Consider the following 15702-nt stretch of genomic DNA (forward strand, 5'->3'; position numbering starts at 1 on the left):
TTATTATACAGAAGAAGTAGACATGCATGCAACACACCTGATATAAAGACAATTAGGTCATCCATGGGTCTTTTTATCTAATTTCAACAGAAATAACATTATAATTCAATATCATGGAAAAATATTACATAAAATAAACTCAGTTCAGTTACCTATATTAGTTGAAAGACTTGTTTACATTCAATCCCGGATATTTACACTTACTTTTATTTTAATAGCTCCGTCTTTTCTGTTAACTTTTTAAAGTTGGCCTCCGGATGACTCTTCGGAGCAGCTTGCATTAAAGTTCTGTAATCTAAAGGTACTGTAATAAACTTAACTCGTATTATTCGATACTGTACACTTCTTTCGTGTTTAACTTCCAGTTTCGAAGCACGTACTCTTAATGTAACTATTATGAGCGAAAGATATTGCGAAATAAGTGTTTCACAAAGTACCTACAAAGAGTTTGAAAGTAGGTATTTTATAAACTCAGTTGTGTTGAAAATATGTAGTGTCGGGTCTGCTTACGCACATTACAGAGGTTACACTTGATAGAAATACTTATTAATGAAATGATGCATGTATTTTTGTATATGAAAACGCTTAATCCAAAAATATAGATCCTTATTCTGTATCTACCTTATAGCTGTATTGTTAAGCACTGATGGGTTCTGGTTTGTACGGTGTGGTAAGAGAGATATAGATAGACATAGACAGATAACCTACTTCTCAGAGGCAGCTACACATCTATTGCCGACCTGTAATCGCAATTGGGTACATAATTTTATTTCTTGAGCTAAAAACATTTAGGACCGCGGCCTACGACACAAAGTGGCTCCCACGGCCCCAATTGCTTCTAAGATTGGTACGAAGAAAGAAGATGTGCGAAGTTTATAGATAGCGTTCTTTTTGCGATTATAAACAAGTAATGAGTGGCTTCTGCGCTATAGAGTTAATATGGTATTTGTTCTAAAATAATACTTCTAAAAATAAAGCACAGACTTTTATGTGGCACTGTTTGCAATTCATGTATAAGACCTATATTAAAATGTCACCTCATTAAGCCTTAACCTAGTTTACGAATGACAACTTGTAAATAACTCGTTAATCAAAGTCAAAATAAGATAAACGAATTGATGGCACTTGAAAGTATTGCTTAAGATCCCGTGTCTTAATTTAATATTTTGTTTATAAATACTAACAATGTGTCTTAGAAGCAAAATTGTCTTTTCTTAATACTCTCTATTCATAGCGTTCACAGATGCTGAAAACGTGTACTGCTTATACCGGCAGAATTGGACCGTAACGCCGAATCTCATGGGCGCACTTATTGAACTAATATCGAATATTGAAAGTTGTATTTTTATATTATAGAAGTAACTAAGACTCGTGACGATTACTCAAATAACTTGTCTCTTGAGTCATGACATACTCAAGAATGTGTAATGATGTATTTAGTGTTATTCAGGACCATTTGAGTGTCGTCTACAATCTACACTGTAAGTACGTTCAACATAAAAAGACAAATATTTATCAAAATACATAAAAGGATACTTAAGTATACATTTATCCGAAGTTTCGAGCGTCTCCCAATTTTGTGATGTTACGGATGTCCGCTTCAAAAAAGATTTGATAGTTATAAAATTCGAAAATTTCAATGAAAAGGAAGTTTTAAGTGATAGTGTATGAAACATGACGCGCGATCACATATTCGTAGTAGAGAACTTTCTGGCGTATCCAAAACTTCGTAGACGGGTGTATATAGTAGACTCTGAACTCATCCCGAAAATCTTGACAGATGTATTTTAGCAGATGCACTAATGTGTATAACACGTTATTAGTCTTATTTTATTCTTTGTATTTATATATGTTTGCAAGTCCCTAGTGCGTATATAATCCATTACCTGTGTTCATACCTAAATAAATCAACGCAGCGCAAGAAAAAATACTTAGTATTTAGAAGAAGAAGACATAATACAGAAAATGTAGGAAGATAAGTAAGTTCTTGGTATTTACTAGATCAGAATAATATTTTGTTATTTTCAACAAGTTTTATTTATCTTATTTGGTGGGACAAAGTCGCCGCGTTTGATTACTTTCCGCTTCCCGGGTCCAACTCGCAAGATGCAAGGCTTTGTCAACACCAGCCACTATAACAGAAATGAGTTTTAGGATCTCCTGGTGTTTTATTAAAACAGTTTCTAGTTTATTTATACTTTATATTTAATAAGTTGCATAAATGTTCTTCTTTATTCTTAAGTGTACAGAAGTCATCCAACAATACTTTTAATATTTTACAAAGGTGGCAGAACTATTCGTGGTTTAAGTTTGGAGATACCACCATCACGCCTTTTTTTGACTTATAATGAAAAGGTAGCGCTACTGTGTCCTAGTTTGAATGATGTGGTAAGAAAATATAGAATACTTAGCCTTCAGGGTTAACATTGCATTATTAGATTGGGTTGTGCCAACCTCAAGTACCTAGTACATTACATGGGAATGTTTCTAGGATTGACCAGTTGCGATTTGCCAACACGTGGACTGCGTGTATAACAAAAAAATATACAATATTTTAGCCGTGCCTTATCCTTTAAGAAATGATTTTTACTTATAACATTTTCCATATATACCTATAACAAAATAAATACGAGCCTATCATTTCGAATACATTTCGACAATGGCCGGAGGCAAAAGTGCCGTCCATTATTATTATCTGCAATAGGAAGTCTCAAAGCGACTTAAGGTTAAATAAAAAAGCATTGACAAGCGTAACATTTCTGAGCCATTTTCCTTCTAATTTTCTTTTTACGTAATTAAATTAATGGAATGACTACAAAGACCCGGCCGGTCGAAATGACAGAAAAAGGAAGGAACGAGTCGTTTATGGAAAGCAGCTGAACGCCCCACCATTTGATAGCCGCAAGATAGCCTACATCGTTAAAAGAGTTGAATTCAGTGGAACGGGCTAGGAATAGAGCCTGCCAACTCGCCAAGTGCGCTAAATGCAATTAGGGGGAATGAGAAAAATAAACCACCTCAGCCTTTGAAATGAATTATTTTCTATACAGTAATTTTGATAAATAAATGAAATGTTAAAACAAAATACACATTGGTGCAGAGTACATTTTTCGTAAATATTATTTGTACGTAAAACGTCTGTAGATGGGAAGAACCACATACCATAAGCAGACCTTTTTTTTTTCTCGAGGGGGAAACCTTCAAAAGGTACCCGATGACGTGGGAGCGACGCCGGGTTATGTGGGATTTTTACCGCACTAAAACCCCCCGGTGGCTGTCCTCAACGCTTGTTGGAGAACTCCGGGATCTCCGACGGAACACAACCGGAGCCCTCCAAGCGCGATGCCCCGATCGGGCTCTACCCTTGGGGAGCAGTTTTCGCTCCTCCCACACCATGTAGTGTTTACGACGGTATGCGACCACACATACCGCCGTCCTTCCCGGGGTCGCTTGCTGGACGGTTCGAGCTCCCACTCTTGCCGCCCGCAACCCCGGAAGCCCCCTTTTAGTCGCCTCCTACGACAGGCAGGGGATACCGTAGCCCTATTCTAGTCCCGGAACTACAGGGACAACCATAAGCTGACCTACTTACTCGTATGAGTCTTTAATATCACATAAACATTTTTATATAATGCAACAACAATAGTGTAGGTATGCAAGCTGTCTGATATTAGCGGTTTAATTAGTGTCTTGTCATCTTACCGCACCTTCAAGAACACAGTAGCTTTACACGAGATAAACCAGAACGGAAATGCTGTGAATCCAAAGCTGAATGTAATCCAAAAGTTAAATTTTATTTATTTAAACCTTCATGTAAACGCAATAAACATTAGGAAGAAAACACATTTACTTTTAAATTCATTTAAATATATATTTACTGAACATGACTGTCATTTAACGCCATGGAGCAAAATGCTAGTACAATGATATAAAAATAACTATTAACGCCTCGATAAATATAAAATAATCCACAATTCTGGACGGCTGGTGTAGGAACACCCGGCCCGAAGTCAGCGCAGCGCAAATCCGCTCACTGGCGCCGGGTGCAGTTCACACCAAGTTTCGAATATTCAACATTATAGGTTTACTCTGTAAAATTTAGTTTGGATATAGAATTCATAGATATAGAAGATATCTCTCAAATTCCGTAGTTTAATGCATTAAAGGGACCATCAAGTAATTGTAGAGTTAAAATTCGTTTGTTTGTAAAGTACGAGTTAGGTTCAATGATATTAAATATTTACGTTTAAAATATTACTACCAGATACCTTTGGTAGTAATATAGCCACAGACCTGTATTTCAATATAACTGTACCCAGTGCCAGTACCAGTACCAGTACCAAAACTTACAGCGTTCCTAAATAGAAAAAGGTATATTTTGTTTAGAACCCAAGAAAGTGGGTTAACGTTTCTACTCACAACATTATCATATGTTAGCCAAAATGCAAATGAAATTACGAGTAAAAACAAATACGTTTAGTTAATAAAATAAATTCTTCTGCGATAGGTACATGCCAGTATAGGCATAAGAATATAATTAAATAAACAATACGAATAGTAAAATATTCCCTATAAAGATTTGACTCAAGAAAATAAAGAAATCAGAGAGAACGTCATTAACGGGCTTTTATGTTTTAATTAATTATTGTAGAAAACAAAGGATTCTCATTCTCAATGTTTTTGCGGTTCAAGATTTCTTTCATTGGTAGTTGGCGTAAGTTTCTATAGAATAAAAGCCTTAAGTGCTAGTTTTGTTTGGGTCATACATTGAATAAAGCGTAGTACGCTTTTGTTCTCTATTCGAGAGATGAATCATTTGTTATAGTTATTAGTGAAGAAAGTTAAGCACTTATGAATATGTAGCGTAGTTTTATTTTGTTCATTAAATAATTTCATTGTTTTATTCCTTTGTATAAAAGTAATATCCAATTCATATAGAGAAATATGAAGATACTTGAAAACTTGATACGTAGCTGCAATGTTTTCGTAAGTGTATACATACGGATAAACTAAAGTGCACACAATTTACTATAGCATTGCTTTATAGGAGTAGTCGAGGATGCGTTCCACCTGACGGTAAGTGACTTCTGCCATTCATGGACATCTGTAATTTACCCCAGATAAGATTACATTCCTACCTGAGGTAAACCACAGATATGCCACTACCCCTGAGGACTAAGGTGGAATGCCTCGGAGAAGCATGTCTTTAATTAGTTAGCAATGGATTCGTGGTTCCGTTAAAATTGTTGCATCTACTTGAGAGGAAAGAGGACTACTTAATAAATTAACCTGCAGCGCAAGACTTCGGCACTTAAAGACTTCGGTTTTCCGAAATTAGGTTAAAGTATTATTTCTTAGTTCTTACCTAAGATAATTTTTGTTACGATTTTAAGTTGTTATTGTGTTTCATAGATTAGTAAAGATTACTCACTCCTAACAAGAAAATGTAACCAGTTTTGAGAATTGAAATAGTTGCGTAAAAAAGTTTTGCCACGTATCCGTGCTAAAATGTCCCTAAAATATTTGAAATAATTATTTATTTATTATGTAAATTACGCAGTATTAGATATTTATTCGTAAATTTTCTCTAAAAATGTTTTTATTTGTCAAGAATTCAAAAAAAGAACTTACTTCTCAGCCGTTTTTGTTCAATTTCAAGGCGGCGAAGTATCTTTACTAATCTATGTTGTGTTTTAAGGCTTTTTTTGACCAAGACTCTACGATCTATATAATACAATATCCTGTTCATTTAAAAAAGGGATTGCATTTACGAGTCACATTCTTCCTCCTCTTTCTTGTTACTTTCATAATTATAAATAAAAGCGGAAGTAATCAAAATATCAGCTACGTAGAGTACATAGTGTCCAATTTGGGTCTACGAGAAATTTAATTTTCGATATTACGGTTTTTTTGTGAATATCACCAATTATGAGAAACAGAAAGAGCTTTAACAAATTGTCAGTCACTTTATATGTTAAAACAAGGAAGTTTTTGTTTTTATTTTTGTTTTTTTTCATATGTATGTAGTTAATATGTGTTTATTACTTTTTCTTTTTCAATAACATGTCTCAAATTTGGCGATTGTTGTACACTCCAGTAAGCGGCATGCATACTGGCCTATATCTTGTGAATTTTATTTATATGAATGTTTGTATGTAATGCAGTTGTTGTGTCTAAAAAAATAAATATTTAAAAAGTGCAGTGTCAGAGGACGCCTTCTTCAATATACATATTATTATGTACGATTATTAAGCACTTTGAGTTACTTTTACTCTTACATTAGGTTACATTGTAATCAATATAAAGTACTTTATTACTTATTTAGTACTTTATATATACAAAAAGGAAAATTGGTCAGAAATTTTCAGAAAATATTCGTTACGTAACAACTATTCCACCTCGAGTCTGAAAGTACTTTACGAGTACGGAGGATTACTAAGAGCTCGTATCCGGAACCCTCTCGAATTTATACCTCATTAGGTCACCTCCCACGCCACCTGGTATGTTAACTGCTTTAACTTTAATTCAATTCAACAAGCATAAAATATACAGGACTCCGTTTACAGGTAAGGCATAAAGAAAGGTTTTTTTGTTCATTTAATCAAGGTAAAATATCATTTTATAAAACTTAGTTTATACAATATCCATAGTTTAAACATTTACTTATTATATTATTTCTACAATTGGGAGAACTACACCAGCAGGTTCATGGTGATACTTTCAGCATGAATAATAAGTAATTGTCTGACTATTCGGAAGTTTCTTCTTTCACTCTGCAACCAAGCAATGAACACGTCAGAGTTTGCCAAGACAGTGAATTGAACGTAAAATAAGTCATTCTTAAATATAATGTATGCTACGACGAGATTATATATGCTTACATACACTCTTGGAACAATTAGTAGCACGCACACCCACTCATTAGAGACTAACGTCACTTTAAATGGTACTCTAAGCTTTTGTACAATACCGCCAAAGCGCTTCAACAGCTGAGCTATATAGAAAAATTAAAACTACACTACCAAGCGTCTGAACATAAACCCCTAAATACAACAAACTTCGTAACGCTACTAAACTCTGCTCATGTGAATCGAAAACTGAAATATTATAAGTCCATCTACTCGTATAAACCTACTTCAATAAATTAGAACAGTGTAAAAAGTCAAAATTACGGAACATAATATCTCGAATCTTAAATAAGACAGCTAATGTTATTGACCACAACATACAAAGAGTAATCGAGAGTTTGACTTAATAACGTTGCATTTATTTATTTTATGTAAGTAAGTAGTATTTACCTATATGCAATGTTTATCCCCGAGTAACCATGGATACTAAAACAGAACTTTTATTTTATTCTCTGAAATTAATTACTCGAATAAACTAGTATTTAATGTTATTTAATTTTAATCGAGAATGTAGCCGCCCCTGCAGTAGATAAAGACGTAAAGTAAAATGCTTCACACGCGTTCACACAAAATGCTTCGAGCGATCTGTCAGTTTGTTGAAGCTGTCTAAGGGGCTTGGCGGGCGAGGTTTAAATGTTTTCTGTAAGCCGCGTATTTACCTTGTGGCTAGAGGTGTTCGCCGTTTAATTTATGAGGGAAGTTCTCGCATAAAAGGGCGGCTTGCGCCCGCATCGCGCATTCAAATTATAAGGCGCTCAAACTTTAGCTGCCTAGTGTTTTCACTCCCTCTTAGATTATTATTCTAAATATTAATACAATTATATACACGCCCCGTAACTCACTGGGCCAATTAAAGCTTGTTTGCTTCTCACTTATGTATCTAAAGAGCATTATTTCTGTTATAAGAAGGCACAAAAACAAAACCATTGATTTACGGCATTGTTCTAGCCAATGAAAGTGTACATTTCAGAATAACGCATATAATTGCATATATAATCTGCAAAATATTATCGAGGTTCCGTTTCTTTGTCAACATATTACCGATTATTGTCAGAGCAGTTTAATACGTATCCGTAGTCCATAATCTACGTTGGTCAAGTGTATATTGGTAGACTTCAAACACCCTTTAAATATTTTTTAAGAACTAAAATGTGTAGGTTTCCTGAGATTCATTTTAATATTCGTATAATTAGATTCTATGCAATAATACTAAAAACAATATTGCACATTGCACATTTAAGTCAATAAGCATGCTTATTTTGCGTCTTGTAGCAAGTTTAGAGTCTCTGTCTCTACATGACCATACATTTATAAACCTCTGAAGAGTCTAAAAGTTTATAAATGTATCGAAGTCTCTAAAGGTCCCTTGTCCCTTGAATAAAAGGGTCACTTGTTCACTAAAATTATGCATTTACAAACGAATAAGTAAAAGGTACGAGTACTGCAGCGAAGCTTTTGCAATGTTGACAGATGTGATACGACACACTTAACACAGGCAAAACAACCCAGATACTAAATAATTTGGATTTCAAACTATACTTTTCCCTCAACACATAGCACTTATACGAGTATACGGTAGTTAAATATAGATATCAGGTGTTTTTATCATTTGCTACCCAAATAGCAGTTCTATTTAACTCTTGCACCTGCTCCCCATTCGTATCTATTTAACGCATCCGATCGCACAAATGTAATGGCGCAGCTCACAACGCGGTATTAAGCTAAAAGGAACCATTACTTACGAACGTTGTACAGCTGTATTGTCTATTGTTACTTTTTTTTGTCTTTACTTGCATACAATTTTTTTCGCCGTTGCTCGGCCTTAATAGATGTTAAATTTTAGTTATGGTATTTTTATTCCAGTAATCTTATTTAAAATCATAGATTAGTAAAGATTACTCACTCCTAACTAGAAAATGTGCCCAGTTTTGAGAATTGAAATACTTGCGTAAAAAAGTTTTGCCACGTCTCCGTGCTAAAATATCCCTAAAATATTTGAAATAATTATTTATTTATTATGTAAATTCATGTAAATTACGCAGTATTAGTTATTTATTCGTAAATTTTCTCTAAAAATGTTTTTATTTGTCAAGAATTCAAAAAAAGAACTTACGATAATAAGCCATTTGTGGCTTCATTCAATTTCAAGGCGGCGAAGTATCTTTACTAATCTATGTTTAAAATATTAAAAAAAATAAAAAACATACTTCACTAGAAGTAACGCATCTGATTCTTACCACATTCTTCAAATCAAAACAGAGCAGTCATTAACACAGTTTTTAGCCAGAAATACGTGTGGTGTTGGTGACGCCGGAATCGAACCACGAAATGTTCTACCACCTTGAAAATAATCTTGCAAACTTAAGAATTACAATTAATTTAGCGAAACATTTCTTGTAACGGAATAATTCACGGAACACAAAACAAAACATCAGTTACAGATATCATTTCAAAACAAAAAACGAGAAATACGAAACAATCAAAAATGCATTAAGGTCGCAGTGGAGAGTGTAAATCAGGAAGCTTGTTGGAGCAGTACAGCGGGCGGAGCGAGCACTCGTAAATTTTCACGTTATTTACTTGAAAACCACGTAAATATTTTCAAGAAAGAGCCTATACAAATTTCACCAGCCCAAAAATTATACTTTAGATTTTTGTGAGGTATAAATAAAAACAGTTTAAAATTAAAACGATGCAACGCAAAGTATTTAAGTAAGTAAAGTAACATAAATTAAAACAATGTTATATAGGTGTTATACATTTTTGTGCCATACTATATATGGCATACATACATTTCGTACATACAATGAATAATCAACAGGCACAAGTCGTTTAAGCAGTAAGAAGCTGTTCAAACTTTTATTATTGCTTATGCTGCAATCGATAAATTTGTATGAAACTTTGCCATTGCTCACTGAATGGAAATAGCAAAGTCACAATCCTTATAAGTGTAAGCCTAAAAAATAGAGGGATCAGTCTTCAGTCGGTTGTTCGAAATGATGTCAGGGGTAAACAAATATTTGAAAATAAATAAGGCTTTGTTGTGTTCCCGGAGTTCACGACGCATCGCTGTTCTCCACAATATTCTTCGAGAAAATACGAAGAGACAGCGTCAAGAGCGCGTGATTTATACCAACCATTATTTTTGTCAAAACAGCTGAAGCACATGGTATTCCGATTCAGCGTACGGCTTATAAACTTTGTTCGGACCCTCTTGTGCATTATAGCCAGTGATTTTGTTGCTTGGTGATATATTACCTACTTCTATATTAATAGCAAAATGCTCTTGTAGTAACAAAGTTGCATCTAGCCATAGTAGGAAAATACAAGAACTTAAGTTTCCAAATTAAGAACTTTTTCATTATCTGCTTAAAAAACCTACTTATCAAAAAAAGTGTCTATCATTTATTTTTATTAAATAAAATTAGCATACGAACTAATATTAAAGGGCTCTAAACCCTTCTAATTGTTATCAGAAACCTGAATGGTGAATTAAACCAAGGGACAAGCATAATTTCTTAGCCGTCTTCTACAACTTCCGCGGGAAGAAAAAGTAATGCTGTTAAAAGACGACACCACCCGATGGTCTATTACATGATAAAATCACACGACAAAACGTCAAATATTTATTTGTTAGAAAAAAAATAAGAATAATTCTGTATATATAAATCAGTTCTGCATTACAAGTGCAGCGTACAAGCTTCCTTCCTGCCTCGGATACATGAAAGCGTTTATCTCGTAGTAAAGTGCCTACGTACCGGTACAAGAGACTACAATCTGATGGCATTATTTCTTAGTTCAGGTACTATTTAGCCCTCAGATTTTTATAAATTTTATATGAAATGTTTTTTGATTATTATTGGTAAAAATTGGTACAACCAGAGAGGTGCCACATGCATTTCTGGCGTCAGTAATACTTTTTTTGCGGTGGCAAGGTGTGGTGACCATGTTACTCCTCAGGAATGGCAATGTATCTATGGTTTTTCAGGTAGAACCTTGTTCTTTACGTCAGTGATTACTTACCATCAGGTGGACTGCATGCGCGTTTGCTACTTTAATCTAATAAAAATATATACTTATTTATACTAACAAAATTAATAAAGGTAATAAAAAAAATCATTATCAATATATATCATAATCAAAGTTATATAGTTAACTTTTAGTTGTAGATAAGTTTAATAATATATAAAACGAAATGCCTGTGATTAGTACGTATGATTAAGTAACTTAAACTTACTATAATATAATGCAAAGGTACCTTCGCATATTACCTGCAATAGATACCTTCGAATGAGTTCCTATATAGGAATCGTTTGCCCCACTTTTGAATCTCCTTGGCCCATTTATCGCTACTTTAGAATAAAGATTCACTTTCCATAAAATTAAAGATACGTTTTATTTTTATGAGAAGACCCAAAGTACGATATAAATTGGTAAATTATCATGTCTATTAGCCGGCAGTCTGCAATTTCACGGTAGAGCGCGTTCCCTCCAGCGGCGAGAGCTTACATAGAGAATTCCTGTAATAATACCACTGCAACCAATAGCATTATGTCCTTACTCTCCAATAATCGGGATAATGGCCCAATATACTAACATTCTATAGCTCGTAGCTACAAATACGCAAACCTAATTAGGGTGTTTCTTACACAGCAGATATAAAAAAACGAAGTGTGTACCAAAACAATAGATTCTCTGGAAAAATTACTACTTAACGGAAAATAATAAAGTGAAATACGATCCGCGTGGAGGAGCGATCACTATTATCGTTTGACACTAAGTGGGTACTGCCTACGATCCCCGGCCAGACAAATATCTAAATGATGAATGTACATTTTTGTTCTGAATCGAAAAGTTTGTGTACCTATTTATCATTTTATGTGTACGTAGAACCCACGAAATAGAAAAAGCCTAGTGCAGGACTAACACTCATATAGCTTTGGCGATATACGCAGGCGAAGTCGGCAAGGAGAACTGTTTACTAATTTTGCAAGTTTCCAAGTCTATTACACGGAAGCCTGCTATTTCACGGTTGAGCGAGCCTCTCCCAACGCCAAGCGCTTACTTATGACAATTGTTTTGATTATGACTAGAGATGGGCAGAGGGTTTAAACCCAATGGGTGGATACGGGTTTAAACCGGGTATTTTGGGTGAAATAGGGTTTAAACCCAAATAAACACCCAAACAGCGGGTGTAAACTATTGTCATTCATATTTTTATTTTCTTCGTGTAATATCATTTTTAAAATAATATTGTAAACAATTCACTAAATATGCGCTCTAAAAGCACATATTTCATTTAACTACGCTGTTATAGTCATGTTATAGTCCATTCGGATGTGTTACATTTGGGTTGCAATTTTCGAAGACCCAATTTTATTTTATAGATGTCAATGATTAGTGTAAAGGGCTTAGTGTACAGTTAAATCCTAATTTGTGGAGTCCCAACTGTTGTCCCTCGGCCGCCATCTTGAAAAAAGGGGCACTAAGCGTTTTTACGCTCTACCAGGCAAACTATTCGTCGCACAGAAATTTAGTAAGAATTATGGTTTCAAATTGATTTATCTATAATTTTAGTTCTATAACTTTTTGTCGTTAAACCAAAAATAACAAAGATAATAACAATAATAGATTAAACTTTGGGAAGACTTTTTTTAACTTTTTTCTACTTAATTTACAGAAAATGACATTGAAACATTTTGATAGAGGAGTTTTTATAGTCCGGTCAATTTAGACATAAAAATAGTAATCAAATAACATAAAGCTAAATTTCCGTAGAGACCTTGGGTTTACCATCACAAGTAGAGTTCTAAAAGTCCTCATCGATGTGTGTGTCGGCACTTATTCGGGGTCAAACGTCAAAATTTTCGGCTTTCTGGATTTTTCTCGAAAACGGTAAATTTTATCGAAAAGTACCTTGGACCAAAGTTGTAGCACTTAAAATTTTCTATAAAATAATGTTTATATTTTTTTTCTTAAAGCTATAATTATTAAGATATAACGTAAGAATTACATTTTACATTATATGCCCATACCCACACCACCTGTGCAATAGTATACGAGAGGTATATTTATTTGTTTTAGTTGTGCGATATTTGTTTCGTCAAACAAATAATAATTAAAAATGTAATAAAAATAGATGAACCCCTAAAAATGTTATATTTAAAAATGTAAAAACATTAGAAATACAGTAACAACCTATAGTATATCTATTAAATAAACATTTGAACTATTTTAAAAGCTTTGTGTAGATTTTATTAACTCATTTTATAAACACCCAGATAAATACCCAGTGGGAGGAAATAAACGGGTATTTATTGGGTTTAAACCCTGCACAGGGTTTAAACCGGGTTCTTTGCCCATCTCTAATTATGACACCTATTTGTGGTACTAATAACGTTCATACATTTGTTTTCAACCTATTACCATCTATTACTATTCCAGAGGAAGGTCACCCACGCAATGGACTGGCCTAATCAAACCAGCTGTGGGCGGCCCATTGCATGAGTGCACCAGAACAACAAGCTAGCCGCGAGAAATGGCGAGACATCGTCAGGCGAACTACTTCAGGCCCCCAAGAAAGACACGAAACATGATGACCAAGACCGCTTTGCCAAGAGTGCAACGACGAAGAAGATGAAAACTGTTTCACTGCTGGATAGGTCCCTCCTCCTGAACCTCGGATCCTCCGATTGATATACCGAGTTTCAATCCTTGCATCGAAGTCCATATTATAAAATTAAAAATCTATATGAGCAGCTTAATTTCAATTATTTAATTTTGCATTGTAATATGTAATAGATACCTATATTCAAAATCAACATGTGTAAAACTAATTTAATTGACATAGGTAGGTACTGTAGGTACGTTTATGTACGACTTCACATAGCAGTATAAGATATCTGCGCACTTTGTAGCTCAAAATTATCATGTATTTGTGCATAAAAACTAAAAAAGCGCTCATTTTGCATAAACTTAATAACAAGTTGATAGCGCTAAAACAAAATTTTGCCAAAGTTGTTAATGATCACGTCTGTTAACATAGTCTGCAATTTCATGGTCGAATAACTCTTCGAACTGAACGCTTACACAGGGAATTCCTCTGATAATAACATTCCCACAACCGATACTATTATTTCCTTACAGTACTCTAATCGGCCGTTATCCCAACTGTTCTGGACAAAGCCTCGTACGATTTAACTACATTACACATAATAGGGTAATTTGCCCGTGTCAATTCAGCTGAAAAAAATAAACGTTTTTAAATAGGTGCCACTACTGAAGACGGATTTCTTTTCAAAACTAAGACAATTGCTAAGTATGTTTTTTTTTATAATATTAAGTAGCAAGCTGTTCACCTGTTGGTAAGCGATGCAATGCAAGCAGCAATGCCAACCATGAACCTATCTGTAACCAAATCCTTAAAGACAGGAGTTCTATCTGTAGAGGCTTCTGATAGAAGGTAAGGTAACAGGTATCTGAGCACTAAGAATGTCGCCTTATATGTATGTTCGCCGATATCTACTTTCATCCTTCCACTGAATCGTCAGAATTGCGTTGCGCTAGAAATAGATGTGGCAAGTACACATATAATCTTTGAATTTCTCTAACCAACTTTTCTAGCACCTTGCGAACGAAGTTTATAGGAAAAACAGGAAACAATATCAACTTTTGTTCGAATTAACAAACAGAAATAGTTCGGAACAAAAGTGGGACAATAGTTCATAACGTAGTCGACAAGGCAACTTGCGGTCGGGTTTTGTTCTGTGGAATGGTTGATCTCGGTGGTCCGGAGTACATCCGCCTATTGTGAACGTCCTCGCTTTGTCTACGAAAAGTTCAGTTTTCCAGGGGCAGTCCAATTTTTTAACCAGCCCCTATTTGTCTCACGAAATAATAAACCCGAGAGCACAATAACTTGCGGAAACCTTAAAATCACAACGTATTTGAGCAACAATGTACGTTGCTTTTCTTTTATAGTAAAATAGTTTTATATATAATTCTTCTGCCAAAATCATTGCAACATTGAAATTAAAGATTTTGTAGGAGAACTTTAAGTGGAATCGTTGAATCATCTTACTTAGTGCCTCATAAATTATGAAGGCGGTAGAACCCTTTGTGGTTCGACTCCGGCGGCACCACCGCCACACCTATTTCTACCTAATAACAGCAGTGTTAGGCGCTGCTGTGTTCCTGGTTTGAAGGGTGTGGTAAGGGAGACAGACTTTTCCGAGGCGTTCCAGCTTAGCCCTTAGGGATAGCGGCGCATCTGTGGCCGACCTCAGGTAGGAATATCTAATCCTATCTGGGGTTAATTACAGATGTCCATGGGCGGCAGTAGCCACTTACCATCAGGTGGATTGCATGCTCGTCCGCTACTCCTATTTTATAAAAAAAAAGTAGTATATTAAACCACCCACTAGATAATAAATATAATTACAGTAGGCAGGACAAACTTTCAGCTCATTATTTTTAATGTAAGGAAAAATATAAACCCGACCAGTGAATGGTCAATATTCCAATTTAGAAATTTTGAACGTAAATCTAAGCGTGACGTGTTAATTAATATAATGGATTTTCCCCTCCCTCTTATATCGGGGGCCCTTATGGCAAACATGGAATAGAGAATAGGAAATATTAAGAGGAATTTAATCCATATTTGATCATATAAGTTACGATAAAAATAAATAATGCAACACTCAATCAAATCAAGAAGCAATTACCTATGTAAATCCATAAACACTTCAATAAAGTAATATTTCCTTACGTTGATTGACATGCTATATATATACTA

Source organism: Epargyreus clarus, unplaced genomic scaffold (genome assembly GCF_041222505.1).
Source record: "Epargyreus clarus isolate Ecla_fem2 unplaced genomic scaffold, WU_Ecla_fem_2.2 ptg000021l, whole genome shotgun sequence".
NCBI classification, from domain to species: Eukaryota; Metazoa; Arthropoda; class Insecta; order Lepidoptera; family Hesperiidae; genus Epargyreus; species Epargyreus clarus.